The 25,253-nt window shown below is 32.1% G+C and overlaps 1 protein-coding gene across 4 annotated transcripts in view; it reads right to left on the bottom strand.

Annotated features, from left to right (window-relative positions):
* LOC111045814 (gastrula zinc finger protein XlCGF49.1) overlaps positions 1–25,253 on the bottom strand; it is a 138,539-nt gene that overhangs the window by 14,525 nt on the left and 98,761 nt on the right. The window contains exon 1 of one of the 4 annotated variants that reach the window (XR_005571939.1): positions 17,133–19,409. The exons of 2 other annotated variants lie outside the window; for them this stretch is intronic. The gene's annotated coding sequence lies outside the window, so the exon portion shown is untranslated. Of the gene's footprint in view, positions 1–13,528; positions 14,780–17,132; positions 19,410–25,253 lie in introns of those variants that run through there. One more of the 4 variants, XM_039433700.1, reaches the window with a different exon arrangement.

Genomic DNA, 25,253 nt, shown 5'->3' with positions numbered 1-25,253 from the left:
TAATTAACTATTGGGAGTTGCAATAACAATAAAAGTAGTAAATTGAGAACTGTAATAGTTTAGTGATGAATGTCTAAGATAACGTTAAATGAAACACAGCCTCTATATAAGCATATGAACAGACTACCACCCCTCCGTTCTATCAATAATTCTCCACACATTAGCTTTTATTGTTCGAGCTGTGGCAATAGTAGAAGATATCATTCTGTATACCTAAATATAGAAGAGATTACTATCTATACCTATAGATTACATCTATATCTATAACGTATGTTAATCATCCATTTTATTTGTAATTTAGCATTTCGAAAATGATTATTAATTATGAATTAAGAATAAGATTTAATTATTTAGTTATGAATAAGAATAATAAAGAATTTAGCATTTCGAAAATAATCATTAATTATGGAAATACTTTTGGTAAGAGATGTAATTATTAGTAAGAATAGAGATAATGATTTTCTTAGTCCCCTCTGGAGTAAAGTAGTTGATGCATTGAACGTAGTTTTGGGAATTAATATCAAGATAAATCAGTATTAACAAATGTGGATCTCTTCAGTTTGAAATAATTGCCTTATTATAATCATAAATAGCAGTGGAAGGATTCATTTATAGAACAGAAAGCCAGCTCATGAAAAATGCCAAGGTATATCTACTGTGAAATCTATTAATACGAATTTCCTATTATTGTAGTGAAGGGCACCTTAGTCATTGAATCCTGAAATGATTTAATTTACCTTTATTTTTTGAAGGTCGGTCATCCTCTCGACTGTGTGGACCCTCTTGGATCCTCCCTCGCCGATAGAGATCTTAATCCTCCCGTCAGATGACCAGACATTCCTGTGCCCATGACGGTCGGCCGCAGCGTTGAGGATCTTGAGACGCTCCGCAGTCAGATCCTCGCGAATGGTGACGCCGGAACCCTTCAGCTTCCTCTTAGCGTCGAAGATCATCTTCCTGGTCCGGTAGCTGCAGAGTCGAACTATGATGGGTCGGTCCTTGGGTTTAGCTTGCCCTTGTTGAGGTGGTTGACGCCTTCCAACGCGATGCGAGCGGTTTACATCCGCCAGAGTCACGGGCACGTTCAGCTTCTTGTTGAAGACATCGAGCGCCAGCAGGTCCGTGTCTTCTTTGTCGCTCTCCGGGATCCCAAAAATACGTATGGAATGTCGGCGCCCATATTGCTCGAGGTCGTCGACCTTCAGGTGACAAGACACCTCCAGTTCACGAATTCTATCCTGCAGCTGTTTGTTTTCCTCCTTCAATGACTGAAGTTCTTCGAAAATTGACTTCACAGCATTTGATACAGCACAATGGACAGACTCTTCGATTTGCTGTCGAATAATTCGGAGGGTCTCTTCAGACAGTGATCCAGAAATAGCTGGCCCTGGCTTCGGAGCATTGACCTCATTCTTAGGCGTGCCTCTGTTCGGTCGAACCATCGTGTACCGTTAGGTGGATTTACACTTTTATAGGCTAGGCGAGAAGGTGAACTGAAGAATTAGGAATGTTTTTTCAAGATAAATAAAAAGAGTGTGAGTTAATCAAAAATATAATTACACTATTGAATTTAGCTCGAGAAACTGAATAACTTGATGTATAATATCTAGTGAATTGAACTGTATAACCCTACGAAATATCTGTTAGAAGACGGAGCCGAGCTGACACACGTTTACTCACTCGACATAGCCAAGAGAGAGCTAGTTGGGGGAGATATTGGGATATCTTGGAGGTAAAACTAATGTCAGAGAAAATGTTTCCATGATTCGAGAAGAAGAATTGGGAGATAATTTACAAGAAGTTCCAGGTAAACAAGGTATAGCCTTCAACAGTTATTTACCGATCAATGGTAATTTAAGGAAAGAGTTAAAAGTGATTCATAGTCCACATGAAATCAAACCAATGGGAAGACCCATACCAAAAAGGGAAGTTGGAGAAGATGTTTTTGAAAGGGAGAAACGAAATTTGGAAGAGTTAGATGATGATAGACAGGATAATGTAGAAATAAAATGGACAAAATCCGAAAAGGGAGAAGAAATGAAAGAGTATACTCTAACAACTATGTCGTATGGTGTATCATCATCGCCATTTCTTGCCATTTGTACTACGCATTAGTTTATTGAAGATGAAGAAGAAATGTTCCCTGCGGCTTCTGAAGCCTTACGGTTTTCTACTTACATGGATGATATAGTTACATCAGTCTCATCAATGGAAGCAACTGCAGCTTACTGAATTGTTAAGCAAAGGGAAATTTGAATTGCTAAAGTGGGCCAGGAATCATTCTACCATTCTATCAAATCTCCCTCCAGAGCATTGTGCTATTGATGCAAAAGATTTCACTTTGGAGTCTGATAAAACCATTAAAATTCTTGGCTTTCAATCGAATCCAATTGGTTACTACCTCTTCTACAGAGTGAAGGTTCCATCCAGTCTAGCTACAAAACGAAATGTTCTATCAACTTTAGCACAAATTTTTGATCCATTAGGATATTTGACACCTTTCATGCTTACCTTCAAGAGTATAATTCAATATCTATGGCAATCGAGATGTGACTGTGCCGTGCTACCAATTTCTCCTAAATAGGTTGGATAGCATTTCACACCTATTAACCTACAGGAAGTTATCGGCTCCAAAGTGGTAGATTCTTTGATAAACTATGAATGGATCTATCGCCTATGAATGAGAAATCCAGTTTTCAGAGCAAACCAACTTATAATCTTCAGAAGAATTTTGGCAATATACAACACAAATCCACAAAACAATACCTTACACACTTAAACATCCTAGCATCATTACAAGCTAAAATACTTATCCAGTCTATATAGTTGAAAACAATGGCTATAGGCTTGTAGACACACAAATCAAAATACACAAACTTAGAACACCATACAACTGTTCAAAACTCAATTTTAAAACATTAAAATTTCAATTAAACAGAAAAATATTCAGAGAGCACAAAATTAGAACACATAGCCAGCCATCATTTTTAGAGAAGATGAAGCACAAAGTACAGAGCAAAGGCCACACCTCAAAACCAGTGACAACGTTATGGACACGTCATTGATATTGAATTCCAAAAAATTATAAATTACAAGTTTAGAATTTACATTTTACATTTGTTCTCAATAAAACTTTATTTCGAAACTGTTATTTTAAATTTATATATCCTCTATATTTATAATAATCTATTAATTCTGTTTCTCTGTTTTGGTGATACCATGGAATGCAACACAATTATTTACAATAAATTCTCAGTTAAAAAGTTGGCCGCATATCGATTACTCTGATATTTACTATCAAGTTTTATAGATCTCGAATTGAAGATTCGATTTTAATCGAGAAAAAATGTAATATTACAACTGGGATGATATAGCATCCGTGGAGGTAGTGAAGAAATGGGAGCTTTGTGTGGTTGTCCTAGTGGCTACATTATTACATGAAGTTCAAGAAGTGCTTTCAAAAATTATAAACATAGATTATATTGCAGCTTGGACTTATTCAACTGTGGCAGTGAATTGGATTCGGTCTTCACCTCATCGTTGGGCTAGGTTTGTGGCAAATCGTGTAAGTCAAGTACAGGAACACCTGTCTACAGAGCAATTCAGATATGTGTCAACCGAATGTAATCCAGCTGATTGTGCTAGTCGTGGACTATTGCCCAATGAATTAATTGGTAATTCTCCGTGGTGAAATGGTCCTGATTGGTAAGAAAAACCACTGGAGTGCTGGCCACACCAAACCCACGGTAATGATGATGAAAATTCCATACAGATTGAATTGGAAGCAAGAAAAATTACTCTAGCAACACAGAGTAAAGACTCAGAGGAATCAATTCAATCAGTGAACTTGAGAAATCGATGGAGTTTACTCAAAAGAATTGTATCCTCATTCTGGAAACGTTGGCAATTTGAGTATGTATCTAGTTTGCAAACCCAAACAAAATGGTACAGAAAACATAGTAATGTTAACATTGGACGTATGGCTCTCTAAAAGGAAAGTAACCTACTCCCTCTTCACTGGAGACTTGGTCGAATAACGAAGATATTCCTTGGACAGGATGGAATTGTGAGAGTGGTGGAGGTACAGACTGCAAAAGGAAGTCTCACCAGTCTGTCAATAGGGTATGTCTCCTCCCTATTGATGAAGATTAGGCCTTATTGAAGGGAACTTCAATAAGTTTTAGTGGTTAGTTTTTTTTGTTTCTTGTTTTATATGTGGGTTCATTATAGGTGGTTTTTGTTTTTTGTTATTGGAAGTTCTTCCAAGGTGGGCGGAATGTTCAGACGAAACTATCAATGTTCCTCTTTGTTGTCTGGTGTTGTGTGGTAGAGGGGGCAATTGAACAGTGATGCGCATAGCATAATCGCCAGTTGCCGTTTGCCAGCCAACCGAACAGCTCACTTCTCGTAATGTCAATTTTTGCAAAGTGATCTATTGATTTATTGTGATTTATTACAAGTGTCGTCTCGTCTCGTATCGTGATCTGGACCCGGGATCCTGGAAGCAAGGAGGATTTGAACATGAAGGTAGGCCTATGTTATTGTGCACTTAGCCATTTTAATTGTTCAACTTGCTACCCGACGCCAGACAACCCAAAAGTTCTCGATGTAATTGATACAGTCCACAAACCAGAGTGCTGTTTGAGCCAGCCTCTGTCGAATAAACAACATGTTGTGTGTTCTTAGTAACACAAGGGCATTATGATACTTGATACAGTTGCGACCTGAAAACTCTGACACCAGACCTGAGCCAGCCAGGTCACTCGATATTATTATTATTATTATTATACTTGAGCCCTTCTGTTTTTCAAAAGCAGACGATTCTGCAGTAACAGATGGGTGTAACTATAATCATATGCCCTTCTGTTTCATCATTCTTTGAACAGCTACAGCTGACAACATGTCACAATCACAACCACATTTCAGTTTGTTTTCTTTCAAGTGTAATATTACAGTTTTTTCTTGATTAAAATCGAATCTTCAATTCGATATTAAAAATATTAATAACACTTGATAGCAAATATCGGTGTAATCGATATGCGGACTTAACTTTTCACCAGGAATTTATCAGATAAACTTGTGTTGAACATCCTACTGTAACACAGTTCTATTTCTGAATTAACAGATAATTCTAAACAATATAAAGGGTAAATAAATTTAAAAAATAATGTTTTATTGAGAACAATAGATATAATGTTTGTAGACTTGTGTTCTTTGCTTATTGGCAATCGATGACGTTTGATCGATTTATGCTTTGAAGCTCTAGGCACTTATTCCAGGTATTTCGCTCAGGCGTTTCTCTCAACCTTGTAATGGCTGGCTTACATTAGGAGTGTTTGCTGCTGTTGAAATTTTCCTAAATAATTGAAAGTTAAGATGTTTTATTTGTGATCTAAATGTTTTTGTAAAGTTTATTGATGTTATTGAACATACATGAAATGTAGATTTCAAATTCTCTTTTCATTTTGTGTTGAAATTCTTGTTTAATGTTGAAAGCCATAAGCCTGTTTTGAAACCTGTAAATGATAGATAAGTATTCTTAATCTATAAGTTATATATTTTGATCTTAATTTGAAACAATAATTTCTGAGTTTTTGTGAAAGCTTTTGAAATCTATTTTGATGAACAGAACAAATGAGGCGTTTATTACAAAAACAGCATTTGTCAAAAAAATCTAAAAACGTGATAAAGGTATATTTCGATTGTTGGCCAACCTGGACATGTCTCAAGCTACCCATTTCTCACAAAATCATCTCATATCACTAGCAATAGCTTGTTGAAAATTTATCGATTCCACAAAAACCGCACTTGTCAATATGTGTTTCTCACAAATACAGCACATGTCACTGACATCAGCTGTTCTTGTGAGAAAAGCTAGCCGAAACTATTTTGCGAGACTCAGGTCATTGTTTGTAAGGTTGTTAATGTGGTTAAGTTCATTATGTCTGAAATTCCAATGAAAAATGCAGAAAACCGAAAAAAGAAGATTTAATAAGAGACAAAAAAATAGAAGGAAAGGCGCATGTGAATCATAAAGGACGTTTCATTGATGCAAAATGTATAGGAGAGGATTGCAAGTGAGTAGGAAATTTATGCTGATTTTGTTACTAGATTAAGTTGAATTAATTTGAATTATTATTATTATTATTATTGGTTCATTGACTGATAGAGAATAGAGAACAGATTTCAGAATACAAGTTCATAAATTAACAAAGCTTAGTTGAAAACATTTTTGTATAGGTTCGGTCTTCATGGATCATAGGTTAGGATTTCATAATCATAGAGTTGATACAATAATTGTACAAGGAAAATCCACTAACTCCATGGGACTGGGAAAACACATTAAGTCCAATACTATTCTCATTTTTTCTTAAAATCAGCTGTAAATACCCACCAAGTCCACATTTCAAAAATTTATCACTTCCATTGTCAATGAAAATACAATAAGTGCAGTTAATGTATTTTCTTGACTCAACTGATTGAAAAAATTCCAGGGAAAAAACATCAAGTGCGCACTTAGTGGATTGTTCTAGGGTCCAACAGTTTAATTTACAAGTAAAACCCACTAGATGCACTTAGTGTGTTCTCTTATGAAATCTATCTCTTCAACTTCTATCAGCTGAGAGAAAATCCACTAAGTCCATGAAGTGTGAGGTTATGTTTGTCGTTATTGGTTCTGTACCATCTACCGTTATTTTTGTTACTCGTGCGTGAAAATAAGCTATACTGTTACTGGAAGAGATTTTATTAGAATGAACAGATCATCTAGAACAGAACTTTTTGTTGAGCTGGCAAAATCAAAATATAAAGATAAAAAAGGTAAGAATAAAATTGGATATTGAATAGCGTAGTTGAAATAATATGCCTACTTACTGTTTATTTTCCCAATTCCGCAATCTGACTATCAATTCAATCTGACTAGAATCACTAGTCAATTTATGGGGTTGCTCACTTTGAAGAATTAGGTATTAATTTCTTGGGATCTAAGTTTCTGTATGCTTATGATAGGCCTGCTCGATGATTACTGTATAGTTTTAATAGGTTACAATAGTTAGCTAACCAGTATTATAGCCATTATACTAATAATTTTGCTAAATGAATCTTACTAATTTCATAATTTTATAACTATTGAAAAATGTTCTTTATACATAGTAAGAAATTTAGGCTATAACTTGTAAAATAGGTAGGTAGCCTAGATACCAAGTAGGAGTAGTCTCATGAATTGTACCTAGATTTGCTTGCATTGATGGCAATAAAACTTATCATTTCCATTTCATGATATGAGTTTAAGGAGAATCTTTCAATCCACGTATTTATTGTATCATTCAATTTTTTTCAGATGACCCAGATACAAACCAGATGGATATTTTGTCTTCAAATCAAAATCAAGAATTCAATGAGGCACTTATAGACAAATTCTTTTACGATGAAGAAAACCACCAAATAAACATTTCAGTTGATACTGATTCTCTATTTCCAGGTGAATATTAGAATAGAACCATACCTGCTCTACCAATGGACTGATTTTATAATTTCAAATACTAATCAGCAAGAAGAAAAATCTCCTGTTTAGAGATTGCTGATCATGTGTGAGGCAATAGAACTCAAGATACTCTATCAGTATTATTTCACTATTTCAAATTCATTCATGTGGTCATAGAACCAAATAGGTAAGTTACTGATTAAAGTAACGATTGTATGCAGACCAGCTTTTCTGGTTAATGGATCTACATTTCTCATGATTTATATCCTCTCTGATTCTCTTTTTATTGAACTATTTTCCCCAAAACTTCTTGATTATAGTATCTAGATGCGAAATTATATTCTGCATTTAGATGCTGTACAAGATGATAACAAGATGATATTATACAAGATAATTTGTTTGTGATTTAAATTAATTGATAAAAATGATTTTCTGTTATTCAGGGATAGTTTGTCTTGGAACATGTGAAGGAAACAACCAGAACGATTTGAACTTTGCTAAAAATGATGCTGAAGATGTTTTTATAATACAAGATCCTGATTACATGCCAATGACTATTGATTTCCAGTCAGGAAACACAACTATTGAAGGTCAGTATTCAATATTGTTGTAGCTTTTGACACAAGCTGTTGATTTTTTGTATAGATTTGTTTTGTTTTTCAAGTACTGCACTTAACTTATATCTTAATTTTTGTGTCCAGTTTTTGATATTGAACCTTAATAAAATCTTTACCAAAACAACAAAACACTCCCTATTTCAAGATTACACAATTTCCAAAAAAAAATCTCTTCATTTTTTTTTTTTAGAAAACGGATGTCAAGGAACAAATGAAATAGGCAATGGAAACGACCAAATAATTGAAAATTATGAAGATGCCATTGATGACTGTATTAATCCTGATGACATATCAACACCAATTATTATAACTATTGAAGGTAAGTCTAACTGTTATTTACATTATAATTCCAATTTATGATTAGTGAGCTACCCTATCCATTTTTTGATTATTCAATGCACATGGTACATCAAACTAACATGAAGTAATCATTTGAATTATCAATCCATTCAACTTGATCCAAAAACGCATCTAGTTCAATCACAGTCATGTATTGGTATCATAGAAGGATTTTTTCAGATCTTGGACGGCCTGAAGTTGTTGGTGAAAATGATATTGTTGCTAATGATGATAATGATGATGTTGGAGATGCTACTGGTAATTTTGCGAACTATCTTGGAATAGGGAATATTGTAGTTGTAGTTGATAAAACTCCTACCTGGAGCGCTAAAGGCAGCTGTTTGAGAATGTTCCAATTTCGGAAATGTGAAACATACTCGACTGTAAAGAAAACATATCATCTCTTTACAGTACAGTATGCTGTAATAAAAAACACATGTTTTCTTGTTATGCAAACAGCTGTTTACCGGCTTGATTTAATGCATGGAAAACAGCTGCAATTGAGTAAGTATGACAAAAAAAAAATTTCCTAAAACAATTTGTTCTTGGTAAATTTCTCTGTCTATCACCATTCTCCCACAATTTTAGATTGAAAATTTAAAATGGCCGCTATTTTGATTTTTTGAATTTAACAAAGTTGAATATTTTTTCAACTAGCGGTATAGTCTTGTTTCAATTGGTAGCAATAATTTAAACTTCTAATTCTTGAGAGCGTTTAACTTTAGTGAGTAGATTACCGATATTGTGAAAGAAAAAAATTGTATTGGAAGAAAAAAGTCGAAATTTAAGGAAAAATGGAAGAGCAATGTGATAACTACAATATTTATTTGGAAGCCAAAGAAGTTACTTCAAATTTATTGCCGTCGAAATCAAAAATTCGATACAAAAAAGAATATAAGGACTTTTGTATATGTTGCAAGACCAACAAAATTGTAACAGTAAGTGATCAAGTGATGTTAGTTTTTGTTTCAAGATTAGCAAAAAACATTAAACCATCTTCTCTGTGGTCCAAATTTTCTATGATAAAAAGTTGTTTATTATTGAAAGAGCACATTGATTGTGATAAGTTTTCTAAAACAATTGCTTTCCTCAAAAAACTCTATTGGCTACAAGCCCAAAAAGTCCAAAGTGTTGACAAAGGATCAAGTAGGCTAATCCAATTCCTAATTCACGCGCCTGACTAAAGTCACCTATTAAGTAAAGTAATCTTGATTTTTGGTGTATTTGGTGCCTGTCGCAGGGATGAGATTTTCCAATTTTTTGAAGATTCATATTCGTGATGGAAAAACTAACACTTCTAGAAAATTCACGATAGTTGATGAAGGAAATTCATTCAAACCATGTGGGCTATACAGGAAATATGCAGCAATTAGACCTCCATGAATACCATCAAAGAAACTATTCATCGGATACCGCAAAGGCAAATGCATTAGTCAAAATGTCGGTATCCATACAATTGGTGGGGTACCAAAGCTGGTTGCTGAATTTTTGAAACTTCATAACCCACATGAGTATACTGGACATGCTCTCCGGAGGACTTTGGCAACAATGCTTGTAGAAGGTGGAGGTGACTTGATCACCCTGAAATGACATGGTGGCTGGAAATCATCAAACTTCGCGGAAGGCTACATTGAAGATTCAGTGAAGGGGAAAATTGCAGTATCAAAACAATTGTTCAACAATCTGCCTACTTCTACAAGAACGAGTGAAGTAGAGCCGGAAAATCGACAAGAAGAAGTACAAAACATTCCTTCAAACTTAACATCCTTTTCAAATCAAGAAGATATATTGATAAATCAAAACACCCTCCTCATGAATGGAATTAATATATCTAACAACACCAACTGCACTTTAAATTTCTCTTTTTACAAGTAATAGGCTAGAGCATTTCAATAATCATATAATTATTATTATCATCAATAATAATCATTTTGTGAAATATTATGTAGCCTAGTCGTCTATCCTACCATCACTAATGATAACTAAATGTCAAATTTAAATGAATGATTAAAATATGTAATAAATATATCTATAAACTCATCCATATCAATCATCTATATCTATTGTCAGTGTATTTATTGTTTTTTTGAAGTATTAAAAATTTGTTAGATCTCTAAATATGGCAAATAATTTTTCATGGAGCTTTATCAACTGTTGTATTTTTGTAATCCAATGGAATAAAGATCACTACACACCTAGCAACATGTAGCTGGGCTAGGCTCCAAAAGATATAGCCATCCTATAACCCATTGTTAAATCTAAGCCACTAATCTGTCCTATTCACACAAGTGTGAAGTAGTATTGGTAGATAAGACGGCTATGCCTGCTGAAGATGTATTTCAGCTTGGCGTAGCTACATGAAGGTGACTTTACTATCAGATAACATCTGAATATTGTAATATTACTTTTGAATCTTACCGCGCTATTATTATGATGGCATAGAAAAATTAAGTTGGTATGGTAATGATTGAAGGTTACTTTGAGAAAATAAATTGAAATAATAAAAGTAAATAAATAAATAAAACAATTAAAGATAAATAAAATACAATTTAGTTACAATATAAATATTTAAAAGAAACCGATTCAGTCAAATCACTTATTTTATAAAACTTTACATTGTGTTGAAATAGATACTTATGAATGTTCAAGATCAATGAATGAATTAATAAATTAGAGATGTTGAAGTTAGAAAATGAAGAAATAAATTTAAATATATATGGAAAATATGGAGTATATAAAATTGAAATGGAATTATTAAAACTGAAAATATGAAAGAATATCAATAATCAAGTCAATGAAAATAAAAAATAGAATATTATCAAACTTATACAATTAATAGTACAATTGCTAAATGATGTGTAATTGAAATTTAAACTAGAAGTTTTACTAAATGATGTTAAAAAAAGGCAAATAGTCAGGAGAATTGAATATGATCTAGGTGGAAGAGTGCATTCTAGAGAGGAATAAACTATCTGGGAACCAGAAATGTATAGGAGTTTGTGTTGATGTATAAAACAAGGATTATTATGCTAGTATAAATATTACAGCTATGGCTAGTACTTAACACTAAGGTGGAGTACATATTCATTTATTGTGTTTAGAGGCTATTGAGGTGTAGTAGGTGACATATTGAGAGATGAGATCTTGTATATTTGAAGGAACTAAGATGTGGCTGCAAATCTTGAAGAGTGTACATTTTCACTTTGAGAATATTAAAAATTAATGACATGCTTGAAATATTTTTGAAATTATAAAAAACATATTTTAGTTAATAGAAATGGGAAATTAATGTAATGACCTACAGGATGATTTTTGAAATATCTAGTTATTGTCAAGTTATTTAATTTCTAAAGCAGCTTTAATTTCTGATTATTTAAATGATTTTTACTTATCAATAAATAATTTGAGCATAAATGAATGAATTTGGAAAATTCTAGGTTGATGAATACTATATGAAAATTGTGCAGGGTATAAAACTAATAATAATTATAAGCTGGTACTTGTTAAGATAAATTCAATTGAATTGCTAGAAATTATTTTTTTTTAATTTGTTAATATTGGAAAAATCTTCCCAGAATTGCAATTATTGGTTTAGGGTGTTGTTAAGATGTATAAATATTGTGATAGTACTAGTTTAAGCTACTAAGCTAATTATGCTACTAATAACTTCGATAAAATAGAAAATTTTGATCTTCATGTGTGTGAAAAAGTGAAAATTTTGAGCATATTTTTCCTTCTGTATAATTAATTGAAAATAATGTGATGAAATTTCGAACTTGAGTAAATTCAAGTAAATGCATACTGTTGATTGTATTAAATGTAAAATTTATGTTAAAATTTTGAAATCACTTTATTATTATTCATTTGAATAATAATAATAATAATAATAATAATAATAATAATATGAAATAAATAGAAATAATTAAAATAATATGAATAGATATTTTTTCACAAAAATATTTTGATTTTTAATTTTATTTATTATAATTTTGATTTTGAAGGTTTATAGTAAAGTTGGTATTTCCAAATTCCAAGTTCGAAATTTCTACACTAAAGAGGGGGGATTTGTAATATTACTTTTGAATCTTACCGCGCTATTATTATGATGGCATAGAAAAATTAAGTTGGTATGGTAATGATTGAAGGCTACTTTGAGAAAATAAATTGAAATAATAAAAGTGAATAAATAAATAAAACAATTAAAGATGAATAAAATACAATTTAATTTCAATATAAATATTTAAAAGAAACCGATTCAGTCAAATTACTTATTTTATAAAACTTTACATTGTGTTTGAATAGATACTTATAAATGTTCAAGATCAATAAATAAATTAATGAAGTAATAAATTAGAGATGTTAAAGTTGGAAAACGGAGAAATAAATTTAAATATATATGAAATAAATACTTGAAAAAGTGAGGTTAGTTTGTTTTTTTGGCACCAATAACTGGCTGACTGTCTTCTCGTTTTCTGGTTTGTGTTGTGAGGAATGTTTCAGGGTGAGTTTTGTCCAATATGTTTATAAATTGTTCAAATGTTTTATTATTAAATATATTTTGGTGAACAGTTTAGAAGTGATTTATTTGGTACCTAGTAACGAACGTTGCAAATTGTTACCCCTGGTGGTGAGACAATCTAAAAATTGATAGATTAGAGGGAAGAGTTACATCAATGCAAAATTCAATTCAGAAGGGGAGTCTTAAAGTTGAAAAGTTGGAAGAAGAAGTTACTAGTAGGATAGATAAATAGGCTACATTGAAAAAATTGATAAGCAAATAGGTCAGGTTAGTCAGAACACACATGAATTGAAGGTTAGAGTAGATGAATTGGATGTAAAGATGAATGAAAAAGATCAGCATATTGAAGAAGAAATCACTAAGGTAGAACATGAAGTAGGGTTAGTTCAAGAACAACAGAATGCTATGAAGGATGACATCAGTAAGTTAGAACATAAGGTAGATGCAGGTAATTCCGAAGTAGCGGCCTTAGTTTTAAAGTTTCACAAACACAAGTCAGATATACAAAACCAAATTGAAGAAAACCAAAATCAATTATTGTGTTCTGTACTAATTATGTGGTACATGATGAATTTGATTTTCAAACAACTGTTGAAAAGAGCAATCCTATGAATTTTGTGGTAAGTTTGAGTAATTACATTGAAAGGAATAATGTAAAATCATGGGACAAAATCAAAACTATTATTGAAAATTGCTTCAATAAAAATGAGAACAAGTATCAAAAGGAATGATGGAGTTTTGTAAAATCTGTTATCATTAATTTTGAAATGTTCAAAGAAAAATTTTATTTCTAGATATTGGTCTAAAGAACATCAAAAAGCTGCTCGTACTGATTTGCAATTTGGATATTAAAAAATAGGAAGTGGTACAAATTTAAGTGACTACTTTATCAGAAAATATAATGTTGCAAAAAACTTCATCCCTGCTATGGATCATAGCATGATTTTTGATTTGCTACGGGGTCATTTTGATAATACAATTGCAACAGCAGCTGTAGTTAGGAATAAGAGAACTGCAGAAAAATTTATTGAATTGTTGGATGAGTTTGCTGCTGTGGAGCATTATAAATTTAATAAGAAAATAAGAGACCACAATGCTGAATTGAATTCAAATGTAAGTAATTTCAATAAAAATGTTGAAAAAAATGATCCTATGGTTGAAAGTAATGATTCAAATCATCCAATCCAGAATTAAAACAATAAACATGGAAAACACTTTTCAGGTAATAGAGATGGATACTACAATAAAAAGCCCTACACTAATTATAATCAGAGTAAGGGAAATGGCCAATTTTTTCAAGGTAATCGTAATTTTAATAAGTATCAGTGTGGAAATCGTCAAAATTTTTCTGAATCTAGAAAGTTTTCTGATCAAAGTAATTCTCACACTCAGAATGGTTCATCAAATTCATTTAATCCTGGTTCATTTAGGCAATTTAACCAGCAATCACCTACAAATGCTGCTGTGAATGTGATTACTACTAACAAAGACATACAATTGAGTAATTCAAACCAAAGTGTAAGAGATTTGTCTTTAAACTAATGACGGAACAACGAAAAACGTATTCTCTTGTTTGTTTGAAAAATGAAAGGTTTTATTTTGGAATTGAGGATGAGATAGATCTAGGTATTAAAGAGTTATATCATGAAAATACTACAGAAGATAAAGATTTAATTGAAACAAGAATCAATAATTCTTATTCATATGAAAATACATTGAATCTTAGTTGTGATAGAAATTATAGAGCTAACTGTATTTTCAATGAGTTGTTGGAGGAAAGCGAATGTCATCCTAATACTGGTTTTGACTTGGCTGAAGTACCTGTAAATATTTTCAATCAACAATATTCAATAATTATTGATACAGGGAGTGAAATAAATGCAATTGGTAGTAAATTGTTATCTGAAATGAGAATGAATAAAAATATTCACCTTATTCCGGCTCCTAATATTAGTATTGTCGCTGCTACAGGTGCCAGAAATAAGAGAGTGAATAAACAAGTCATGTTGGAAGTATCATTCAAAAATCTGAAAATACCTGTTATGTTTTTAGTAGTTGATGACTTAAATGTAGATATATTATTGTGATGCCAATTTTTGAAAGATGTTGGTGCTGTCATTGATTTTAAAAATAATGTTTTGTCTATACAAAATATTAGTTTTTCATTTATAAAGAAGAACACTTCAAAGTGCATGAAATTATTCAATATTAGTGTAGGTAAAGATTTGGAAACTTTTAATAATTTGTGGGAAGAACAGATAACAAATATTCGTGCCTCATTGATAAATGATCCACCTGAATTGGTACAAGAACTTGTAAATATTTTTGAGAAAAATAAAGAAATTTTCTCAGATCAACCCGGATCTGCTACAAATTATATTTGTGAGTTAAAGTTCAAAGAAAATGTGCAATTGAACAGGAAAACTTATCCAATTCCTTATATGTATAGAGATAAAGTACAAGAAGAAATAGAAAAGATGTTGAATCAAAAAGTGATAGAGCGAGCTAGTTCTCCCTACACGAACCCCATGGTAGTGGTCAAGAAACCAAATAATGAGATCAGATTATGCTTGGATGGTAGGCATTTGAATTCTTATTTGATTGTTGACAAGAATACCGAACCTGAAGCTATTGACAACATACTGATAAGATTCAATAAGTGCAATTATATAAGTAATTTTGATCTGACACAAGGGTTTAATCAGGTGAAACTTTCTGAAAGTAGTAAGAATTATTTAGCATTGAACATTTTTGGTCAAGGGTACCGCTATACCCACTTACCATTTGGATTGAATATAAGTGGTTCTGAATTCATAAAGAGTCTGTACAAAACTTTAAGAGAAGAGGTTTGTAAATTTATTATAGCGTATATTGACGATTTAGCGGTAACTAGTCACAACCTCACTGAACATATTGATAGGTTGAAATTATTGCTCATGAAATTGAAAGAAGGTAACCTGAAGTTGAAGTTGAACAAGTCAAGATTCATTGCCGACCAAATAAAATACTTGGGGTATATTATTGACAAGAATGGTATACAACCAGATAGTTCAAAGCTGGATGCTATCTATAAATTCCCAGAACCACATAATTTAAAACAATTACAATCTTATCTCGGTTTATGCAATTTTTACCAGAAATTTCAAAAGAATTTCTCAGATTTGACTAGTAGGTTCAAACACCTTTTGAATAAGAAAAATAAATTCACTAGGACTCAAGAAGATAGTGAAACATTCAAAGAAATAAAAGAAAGATTCGCAGATTGTGTTGTATTAAAGCATCCAAGATATGATCTTGAATTCATTCTTTCAACAGATGCTAGTGATGTTGGCCTAGGTGCCGAATTATTCCATGAAGTTGGCGGCGAGCATTTAGTTGTGGCATATGCTAGTCGCAGCTTAACAAAATCCAAACTCAGTTATTCTATTTGTGAAAAAGAGTGTCTTGCTGTTTTATTTGGTTTGACTAAATTGCACAACTATTTTGGAGATAGGAAGATTATAGTTAGGACAGACCATAAGGCACTTATCTTTTTCAAAAAATGTAAAATAGGGAATAGCAGATTATCAAGGTGGGTCCTTGCACTACAGAATTTTAATATAGAATGGCAATTTATTCCAGGGAAAGATAACATAGTACCCGTAGCTGACATTATTTCACGCACTGATTATGAAAATAATGCTGATGTAGATAATAATTCAAATGAATTCCATGTTTTGAATATTATTAAGGAAGAGAACACATTGAAGAAATTAATTTTGGATGTAAAAGAGAAACAAAAAACTGACCCCTGGATACAAAAAATCAAAGATAAAGTACAATTGGGAAATGTGAATCTATGTAAATATTTTGAAATCCATGATGATCTAGTATTCTGTCGAAAGTCCTATAAAAATAAGTTCTGGAAAGTATGTGTACCAGCTGACATTCATGAAAAGTTGATAGAGGAAATTCATATGTTGCAAGTACATGTGGGTATTTATAAAACTTATCGTTTTCTAGGGGAAACCTTTTACATAAAAAAACTGTTATAAGAAAACAACCAAGGTATTAAGGTTTTGTAGATATTGTCAGCTTGTAAAAACAACTAATCAGAAAAAGAATTTAGAAATGGCCACTATTTTGTCAAATAAGAAAGGGCATAAGATCTTTATAGACATTTATGGGGAGTTACCAAGAGGAAAATATCGCTGGGTATGCATTATACTTGATGCTTTCACAAAGTTTGTCAAATTGTATCCTATGATAAAAGCCAATGCTCAAACTTTAGTTAAAAAGGTTGATGAGTATGGTAAATTCGACTTGGTAGTGAGTGATAATGGTACGGTATTTCATAGTAAAATCTGGAAAGAGTCGATGACAAGATTAGGGGTAAAATATCACTATATATCAATTTTTCACCCTCAATCTAATTTGAGTGAACGTCCACTCAAAGAGGTTAACCGTATTTTACGGTATTTTACCGTATTTTATGCAATAATTATTGCTATTATGTTAGTGTCATTATGAGAGAAGTCAAGTCTCTATTTCGATCGTCTCAGCTTTGTTCCAAGACTAACTTCTTTGTAGCTCTGAACAACTCTATTCCTCCTTGATCGTTCTTCCCTTACGAAACCGAATTCATCAAAAGAGGAAATTGTTGAATGATCCTGACTTGATTCTTGCAAAATTTCCTTCTTCATTGACTCGCTAGGTGTTTCCCTGCAATTACTTAGCCGGTTGCGTTCATTTTTGCTGCTACTTTTAGGAGTACATCTCATCTTTTGTGTTTTAGTGATGGAGCTGCAATCGACAGCAATTTCAGGCACACAGTCAACTTGCTCACTTTCTACACCACTTGTCGAGGATCCGTTCTTAGACATGTCTTCATTAGCCAATCTATCACCGTGATTTTTCACCGACCTTTTTCTAGGACTGACATGGCTCAGTTTATTTTTCAAAGTTATAATTGGAATATTGTCTTCTTCAATACTTGGACGTCCGGTGGGAGAGTTTGCATTCTCAACAGGTTTTGCAGGAGATGTCTGTACAACAGTTTGGTGGGAGATCTCTGTCTGGCTCCTGTTGTATTTTTTGCCAAATTCTTTGTGGCAGTGAGATTTCTGTTTCTTCTAGAAGTCTCTCGGATCTGAGGAGCATTCGTCACTCACAACATTATTATCGCTACTGACAATATTATCATCATTACTGATATCATTATCGTTACTCACAACATCATTACCTTCACTGGTAACATTACCGACAACACCTGTCTCATTATCAACATCGATCCTGCACGATGTCATTGATGACTCTGTTCATAGCATTCAGGTTCTCACGACTTTTCACTTGTAGACTATCAAAGCCAGTAAACAGATTTGAGTTGTTAGATTGATTTGAAGACTCTTCGGCCAAAGGTCTCACAATTTCACAATCAGAATCTGGGTCGATTATTTTCTCACAAACCACCAAACATGACTTGAAGTCTTTGGTGACTTTGGCGGATGTAGTCGACAGATTGTTGGGTTTTGGTTGTTTTATGTTGATGCGTGTTACGTTCACGTTGGAAGGTGGAGTGGCTTCGATAATGTCATCATCATCAACGTCATCATCCTCTACAATGATTGACATATTTGAATCTTTAGCAGTGACGTTAAGGTCCTTCCTCACCCTAAGGGTACTCTTTTGCACCGGGGTGTTATCGTTGCAAAACATCCAACTACTCCCCTCCAGAGGACCGACAACTTCGCTCTCCGCTCTCCTCCACTCGACTGGATGCAACTCTCTCCTCACTCTCACTCTGGGCGAGGTCAGCTCTTCTTCGTCGTCTCCAACAGATTCGGAGAGCTCTTCGATGATATGTGGACATGGCTGGTTGTGGGAGACCGAGGCCAGGCGGTCGTGGTCCAGTTTGTGCAGTTTGATGACTGGTTCGCGTTCGGTGTGAGACAAGGAGGCTGCCACGTTTCTCCTCAGATTCGATGTTGCGGTACCAGCGCCTGATACATTTCTGAGACGAATATTGATGACGTCATTCATGTCACGCACAGGGGAGAAGTTGTCAGTCGAGTCTTGCAGTTCCTCCTGATTTTTGTTGGCTTCACTTCTAGAATTTCTCCTGAAAAGTGTTTCACCACAGTTAGAAGATCTAAATCTTCCTAGTCTGCTTTTCCTTTTACGTGCATTTTCAAAATTAATCGAATCTTGAACAATGTCTTGCATTATATTTGCTGTACCAGGGCTGGAATCTGCACCACTGTTACTTGCTTCGAAAATAGTCGGCAACCGATCACTATCATCATTTTCCATCTGGTTGTTGATTGTCATTTCCTCTTCTAAAGTTGGCACATTGCATCTTTGTAGGAAAATAGATGGCTGAAGTTGTAAATGATTTAAAGAAAGGATGCTACTTATTAAAAGACTTGACAGAAAATAAGTTTGTTAAAGTAAATCAGTACATGATGAAACTATATTACAGTAACGAATGAGAATATGATGATAAAAATAAAGGATTATTGTCATAGTTGACAACATACATGAGTTGTAATAAATTTTGATTATCATCACTAATGGAATAAACAATGGATATGTTGTTTTGTAGAAGTTAAGTTTGGTTTGAATTTCAAAGCATAGAATTAGATGGCTTATATAATTATAATATTATAATTTTCTTCTAATATGAATTTAAAAATAAAATGATTATTGCTATTATCAAATAAATTCATTATGTTATTGCTATTTTCACATGTTTTATGGAATAATATGCATATTGTGTGATTGGAATTGAATAACAGTTCAAGAATATATTTTATGCCTTGAATTAATGAATTGAATAATAGAATTCTTGCTTGATAATAAATTAATGGAGAAAATATGGAGTATATAAAATTGAAATGGAATTATTAAAACTGAAAATATGAAAGAATATCAATAATCAAGTCAATGAAAATAAAAAATAGAATATTATCAAACTTATACAATTAATAGTACAATTGCTAAATGATGTGTAATTGAAATTTAAACTAGAAGTTTTACTAAATGATGTTAAAAAAAGGCAAATAGTCAGGAGAATTGAATATGATCTAGGTAGAAGAGTGCATTCTAGAGAGGAATAAACTATCTGGGAACCAGAAATGTATAGGAGTTTGTGTTGATGTATAAAACAAGGATTATTATGCTAGTATAAATATTACGGCTATGGCTAGTACTTAACACTAAGGGTGGAGTACATATTCATTTATTGTGTTTAGAGGCTATTGAGGTGTAGTAGGTGACATATTGAGAGATGAGATCTTGTATATTTGAAGGAACTAAGATGTGGCTGCAAATCTTGAAGAGTGTACATTTTCACTTTGAGAATATTAAAAATTAATGACATGCTTGAAATATTTTTGAAATTATAAAAAACATATTTTAGTTAATAGAAATGGGAAATTAATGTAATGACCTACAGGAATGATTTTTGAAATATCTAGTTATTGTCAAGTTATTTAATTTCTAAAGCAGCTTTAATTTCTGATTATTTAAATGATTTTTACTTATCAATAAATAATTTGAGCATAAATGAATGAATTTGGAAAATTCTAGGTTGATGAATACTATATGAAAATTGTGCAGGGTATAAAACTAATAATAATTATAAGCTGGTACTTGTTAAGATAAATTCAATTGAATTGCTAGAAATTATATTTTTTTTAATTTGTTAATATTGGAAAAATCTTCCCAGAATTGCAATTATTGGTTTAGGGTGTTGTTAAGATGTATAAATATTGTGATAGTACTAGTTTAAGCTACTAAGCTAATTATGCTACTAATAACTTCGATAAAATAGAAAATTTTGATCTTCATGTGTGTGAAAAAGTGAAAATTTTGAGCATATTTTTCCTTCTGTATAATTAATTGAAAATAATGTGATGAAATTTCGAACTTGAGTAAATTCAAGTAAATGCATACTGTTGATTGTATTAAATGTAAAATTTATGTTAAAATTTTGAAATCACTTTATTATTATTCATTTGAATAATAATAATAATAATATGAAATAAATAGAAATAATTAAAATAATATGAATAGATATTTTTTCACAAAAATATTTTGATTTTTAATTTTATTTATTATAATTTTGATTTTGAAGGTTTATAGTAAAGTTGGTATTTCCAAATTCCAAGTTCGAAATTTCTACACTAAAGAGGGGGGATTTGTAATATTACTTTTGAATCTTACCGCGCTATTATTATGATGGCATAGAAAAATTAAGTTGGTATGGTAATGATTGAAGGCTACTTTGAGAAAATAAATTGAAATAATAAAAGTGAATAAATAAATAAAACAATTAAAGATGAATAAAATACAATTTAATTTCAATATAAATATTTAAAAGAAACCGATTCAGTCAAATTACTTATTTTATAAAACTTTACATTGTGTTTGAATAGATACTTATAAATGTTCAAGATCAATAAATAAATTAATGAAGTAATAAATTAGAGATGTTAAAGTTAGAAAACGGAGAAATAAATTTAAATATATATGAAATAAATACTTAAAAAAGTGAGGTTAGTTTGTTTTTCTGGCACCAATAACTTGCTGACTGTCTTCTCATTTTCTGGTTTGTGTTGTGGGGAATGTTTCAGGATGAGTTTTGTCCAATATGTTTATAAATTGTTCAAATGATTTATTATTAAAAATATATTTTGGTGAACAGTTTAGAATTGATTTATTTGGTACCTAGTAACGAATGTTGCAATTATGTTTCCTATTCCAATCAAATTGTTCCAGATTCAAATTACAGTGTGTGCCTCATTCTGCCTTCTAGGTAATAGCTCTCAGAGTCCACTGAGTCAAACTCAAATATTATTAGAACTCATCTTATAAGTTTCAAGTTATAAGAACTCATCTGACATTTTTTAACATTGGTCTTCATTATTTTGTTTGAGCTCAATGGGTCTGTTATGAACTGGGCGCTACAGGCTAGGTCATGTTTATAGAATGCAGTAGCTCGAACAGCAGCAAGTAATGGTTTCTGCTTCTCAGCAATATTATTCTTTCTAAGAAAAGTATGACAATAGTTATTTGTGCAACTAGTGCGCAAAGTGCCACTTTGCTGCACCAAAAGAAACGTTTACGCACGAGCCGTAGGCGAGTTCGGAATGATGGATTCTTGAGTGCAGCAAAGAAACTTTGCACGTATTGCACATTAAATTTTTCCTACAGTTACCATAGAATGTGAAAAGTCGGTAATAGACGGTGAACATGTCCTATACCAAATAAAATGTTTGTTTGTGCAAATCTTTAGTATTTTTAATACTGATAATAAATATTGCAACCATTCCACAACAGAATTATTTCAAATCTAGTCTAAATGACAATAGAATGAATATTATAAAGTTATATGAGATTCAATTATAATAATACTTCATCTACAAGAAGTCATCAGCAAGTGTAGAAATGACTATATCACTTGTCTGGATAGGCCTATGTTTTTTGAGCCATCAATGAGCCTCACAAACGTTATACTTCACTTGTGACTAACAGTTTAATATTCTCCCATCAGAAAAAACAAAAGTAATGCAGCAAAACTTTGCTTATATGGTGCCCATTGATTTGTTTTATTGATTAATTTGTCTATGCGATCAAAGCTGTAAGCTTATGTTTTAATTTTTCTATCAATGTGAATAAATAAATAAGTTAATAGGCCCAGGACTGATCAAGGATTAGGCATGTGATCAGCCCTCAGGACAGACTCAAGTCTAACCTGACCATTCTATGAAATTTTCATGTGTACTATTTATTCCAGTTTCAAATATCCTCAAGTTTGAGTCTGAATGATATATTATACACAATTAGTGTAAAAATATAGTTTCAGCTTGTTTTTTCTTGTAAATAGATTAGTATTGTAAATACATTAGTAAACGTGTCAATTTGGCATTTCTGCTTTTCTGGCCAAGCGGCCAGTAGCTGCATGAAATGTAAAATTAAGGTTATACTGCATTATTTAAAACGTGATTAAATTATATTATATAGACATTACATTTACTTGAAATGCTGAACTTCAATCATTCAAGTCACTGTTGAGTAAACAGGATGTTGTAAATCCAGTGTTTTTGATTACGGTATTCAATAACATCTATTCTGTATTCTGTTTCTAATTCATCAACGGCATTCATTGAAGTTGTTCTATGAAAATGTGAGTAGATATGTTTCGGGGAGTTGAAGAACTGAATAACTTTTTTGAAGTGTAAATATTTATGTTTCAAACCTAATGGATTAATGGATACATTATTGTTTTGAAAATATAACAATCACAACCTTAATATCACTAACAAGAGTAACCCAACCACAAAAGTAAATAAATATATAAAAATACTTGATTCCTTGATCATAAAAATGGTCGATAAATGTATCCAATGTCTTCCAGTTAAAAATATAGGCATCTCACACTTAAAAAATCCTTCATGATAACTTGAATAGAGATAAAATACTGATATTAAATACTATCAAAACTTCTTGTTTATTTACTGTTTGCTATTCAAAATTCAATATCTCACGGTAATAATCAGCTGTTTTACAAAAATTTCCAGTCAGCAACATATTCAGGTTTACCAACATTTCTTTAACTTTGCCGCACTCTACCGTCATAAAGCATGTTAACTACCTATTTTGTGTTATGTTGCAAATTTGGAATGCTACAAAGTGTTTGCCACACTCAAATCTACATTCCAGCACTGGGTGTGGGAATAAGGTATTTTGTGTACTATAATTGATGTGGGAATGAGCACTTTTTTGGGTAACTGTAGGAAAAAAATATTGAACATTACTTGTACAGTAATGTATTTACTGCATTCGTATGATAATTCTGCCCTCAACTACGTTTCGGGCAGAAACAATCATACTTATGCGGTAAACTACCGTTACCGGACTTGTGACGTAAAGTACTATTACAATCAATCAACACGAGAATGAAAAAATGAAGAATTGAACAAAGCATAATAAAGATGCTTATGCTTCTTATTATCATGCATAAGAAGATGGATAGTGTCATAGAAATGGATGGAGGACATGTGGAACATTTGTTGTAATTGTTGTAAATTTGTTGTAACTTTCGAAAATCTGTCTTGTGTTGGAATTCAATTTTGTTTTCAATTTTTTTTTATAATAGCTTACTGTGATGTACTCATGTTTGTGTTTTTAAACACAATTTTTGTGTACTCAAAAATTGTGTTTTTGTTGAATATCTCTACAAAATATTGATGTGCATGCTTGACAAAACTCCTATGGCAATACAACAAATAACAGCAGTAAAGTAAAAACTATAAAAACCTTCTATGTCAATTGCTAAAATCCTGCTGTGGAAACCTTCTATGTTCAAAAGCAATTAAAAATATGGAAAACTCCCAAGTCATTTACTGAATTTCTGCTGCGGAATCCTTCTATGTTCACCAATTATGGTATTGTGAAAACCTTCCATGTCAATGTACTGCTGCAACAAACTTCTATAGTCAACAACTGGTATACAAATTCTATCGTGTTTTTGCTTCTCAGTTATTTGCTTGTTGTTAGTCAAGCAGTATTTAAAGTGAGGTTAAATTTCAGCATTTTGGCTGGTCTACCAAAGTTAAAGTTCTACCAAGAAAGTGATGCATAATGTTTACCTCAAGAACGGAGAAAATTTTAAGAATGGCTCTCCCAAGCATTGAAAATACAGGTAAGCAATTCACATCATTATAGGCTATCAGTATCAGAACAATATTTTTCATGCAAATTATTTTCTACACTCAATTTACAAAGTAATTAGGTGCCATGTGTGTTCTATTAGAAGAGAATTATCAATAAACAAACATATTGAGCTGTAATTTTTATTGTACAAGATAGTTAAAGCCAGGTTAAGAACAATATTACGGTAGACAAAAACAATCCCGTACTATCAAATTATTTATTTATATTGTTCATTTCAGTTGTAGCACTTTGAAATTAGTGGTAATACTTTGCTGTCACATAAATAGACCTATAACCACTAACTTCATTACCCACACACAAGTATAGGACTCATGTAGGTTAACTAAAATACACTAAGAAACGACCCAGCTCTACTGACAAAACTCATCATACAAATATCTTCACAATCGGTGATATATTTTTTATCGGTGATAGTAGCCCTATTATCGAAGTGAAGACTCATGTAGGCTACATTTTTGACAATAAAAAACCTACTCAATGCTCTTCCATCTTATCCAGAAACCTCTATCAATATGCAACAAACTATTCATTTTTTCAGGTGAAGACCACACTCCACTAATTCCAGATGCTGATCAGTTAC

The sequence above is a fragment of the Nilaparvata lugens genome, chromosome 8, assembly GCF_014356525.2.
Source record: "Nilaparvata lugens isolate BPH chromosome 8, ASM1435652v1, whole genome shotgun sequence".
NCBI classification, from domain to species: domain Eukaryota; kingdom Metazoa; phylum Arthropoda; class Insecta; order Hemiptera; family Delphacidae; genus Nilaparvata; species Nilaparvata lugens.
This window is presented reverse-complemented; position numbering and strand designations above follow the sequence as displayed.